We start from the raw sequence: 2,837 nt of genomic DNA on the forward strand, positions 1-2,837 counted from the left end.
GCTCTCTGTTAAACTAAAATGGAGGACTTATTTAAGACACGCGGCTATGAGCTGTATGCCTAGTTACCGTGAGACATATGTTAACTAGAGGGTTCCTTTAATAGTTAATAATATATAGCTTTATACATTTGAGTCAACTTTGACTTTTTTTAATTAGTTATATAACTCATCATCATCTATGTCTACAGCATTAAACATATAGTTTTTCAACAGCACCTTATGTGCATTTTATTTTATACTTAGTACCACATGTTCATCATTCCGTAAAGGACATTTCAATTAGACATCTAACACAATACTGCACATTTTGTAAAACAGTTTCCCACCGTTTTTGGTAAAGTAGATCTGGATGACCAGTAACCTTACCTTATTAAAAAAAATTTAATGTCTGGCTCATGGCACAATGAGATAACTGTTGTTGTAAATTTGCGCTATATAAAAAAAACCCTAATTAAATGTCTCAATAAATGTAGAATAAGCATCAAAACATTACATTTTAAATGCAGTAGCCTACTTTAACTTGTAAGAGAGTACTTTGCAAAGTGTGGTGGCAGTACTTTTACTTAAGTAAAGATTCTGGATACTTCCTCCACCACTGCTACAAAGCAGTCTAATGCAAAAACTCCACTGTGCACAACTTAAATTCTCTCTTTTACCAGCGATGATATTTGTTAATCAATATCTTTTAGTTTGGTCCAGAGAAAGTTATATTTTCCATTTTTCAAAATACTACTAGAGCAGATATGAGATATTTAAAGGATAGGTTTCTATATGACTATCAATATGGATTTTGTGAAAGGCACCTCCATGGCCCTGGTCCAATTAACTGACATAGTAATTACAGCTTCAGACAACACCTGAAGGGGCTGTTTTGAAACAGGTTTTGAAACCTGCATGCATGCGTGACAGATGCCTTCTCTAGCTCATCAGGACACAATCTTATACAACTTCATCTTGCCAATGAGAGTGGCAGCCCAGAGAACTTTACCTTTTTATGGACACCAGCACTCCCACGAACACAAATAAAAGCAGTGCAGTTTGGCTCCTGAAGCTGCATTCACCAAGCACATCTCAGGTAGAGAAACACCTGCACCTGTCACCTACATCAGGTGAGCCAGCTGTAGTTTCTGACAGTTTATTAGTTGTTTTATCTGAAATATTTCACAAAGCAAAATGTTACAGTTGAGTATTGATAAAGGACAGAGGTTTACTGAGGTTTACTGGGTTGACTTAACACTTTATCACTTCATGTGTGTTACAGGCAGGTGACGACAGGATGATTGAGCTTTTTTTGCTTTAGAAATGCATAAAACATTTTCTTCAGCCCTTTGAAATTTAGGGAAAGGGTCCAACTGGATGAACAAAACAGCATAATGTCCTCTTAAGTATTTATGGTTAGTTTTTGGTTTTGCAAAGGTTAAACATCCTGAAAGATGCTAAATGGTCTATGTGGTGTCGCTTTTTAACTTGCAGCGGCAAATCTTCTTGGTTATGTTTAGGAAAAAGAAATCATGGTTCTAACATTACTTATGTCACTTATATTACATAAATTAAGGAAATTAAGTAACATTGTTTGCATCGGGTGAAAGTCCAGTTTCTGGCCCACCATCCACCTTGTTGAATGTTTTCTGTTTTGTTTGCTGGTGCACTGACTGAGCAATATAATGTTCTGAGGGAGGAGCTGCTCCATTCGGCAACTCACCTAATTGTCATAACTTGAATAATTTGTTTCTCACAGACTGGATGCTGCTGTAAACTGGACCGGTCTCACATGGTAATTAAAAAGGGTGCAGACCAAATATGAAAACTTTTTAAATACATGATACAAGAGTGACAGCCTAGAGTTTGCAGGGTTTACTAAGCAGGAGTTTTTGCTGTTCTGCCTGAACTTGAAATATCCTGACACGATGGGGCTTAATGTCAAACAGTAAAAAGAGTAAAGTTGATCAGGTGGAACAATTAAAGTGACATGCCCGACAAACCACATTCCAGTGTGTGCTGCAGGGAGGGAAACACATTAAAATATGTGCACAAAGTGAGAGTAGTTTCAGTTTTGTCTCAGAGGGAAATGAACATCCAACAGAAACCACAGAATAGAATAGAATTGAATTTCCTCCACATGGAGATACTGGGGAAATGAAAATAAGCATCCCTTGGTTGATGTGGACCACACTCCTGCACATGCTTAATTGTGGACATGTAGAATGATCTCTTCATAATCAATTTGTTGAAAAGGGAGAAAAATAAGACTAGCAGCAAGTGGGGATTGAACACACAAACTCCAACGGAAGTCCAGTGCACGACTGACAGAGCTAAAAAAGCACACCGTACAGGACAGATTATAAATAGCCTGGCAGCTAATGACTTGAAAAAAATTTGGCCCGATGCCAGACTTATTTGCTGATCTAAATTCTAATCAGTTCTAACATATTATTAACAAACTGTTTAGAGAGCAGGACAATATTAAATAGCTGATAATGGTATCATTAATGACAGCAACAACATGAATAGCAATATCTAGCAACTTAAACAAAGTAGTAGCCTACTACAAAGAACAAGAGATAAAACAATGGGTGGAGTGTTTAAGAAGAGCGTAGCTGTTTAGGGTTTGTCATGGGAGAGAAATAAACACCATGTTGCTCATTAATCTACATGTTTCCTTTCAGAAATGGAAGACGAGATCCCTGCCCTTGTTGTCGACAACGGCTCCGGCCTGTGCAGGGCCGGCTTTGCTGGAGATGACGCCCCCCGCGCCAACTTCTTGTCCGTGGTTGGCTACCCCAGACACAAGTACAGATACCAGCATGGACGTCACCTGCGTCTCATGACTTTAAAAT

The sequence above is a fragment of the Micropterus salmoides genome, unplaced genomic scaffold (genome assembly GCF_014851395.1).
Source record: "Micropterus salmoides isolate LMB-PRFRI ecotype aquatic unplaced genomic scaffold, ASM1485139v1 Ms_hic_scaffold_2, whole genome shotgun sequence".
Classification (NCBI taxonomy): Eukaryota; Metazoa; Chordata; class Actinopteri; order Centrarchiformes; family Centrarchidae; genus Micropterus; species Micropterus salmoides.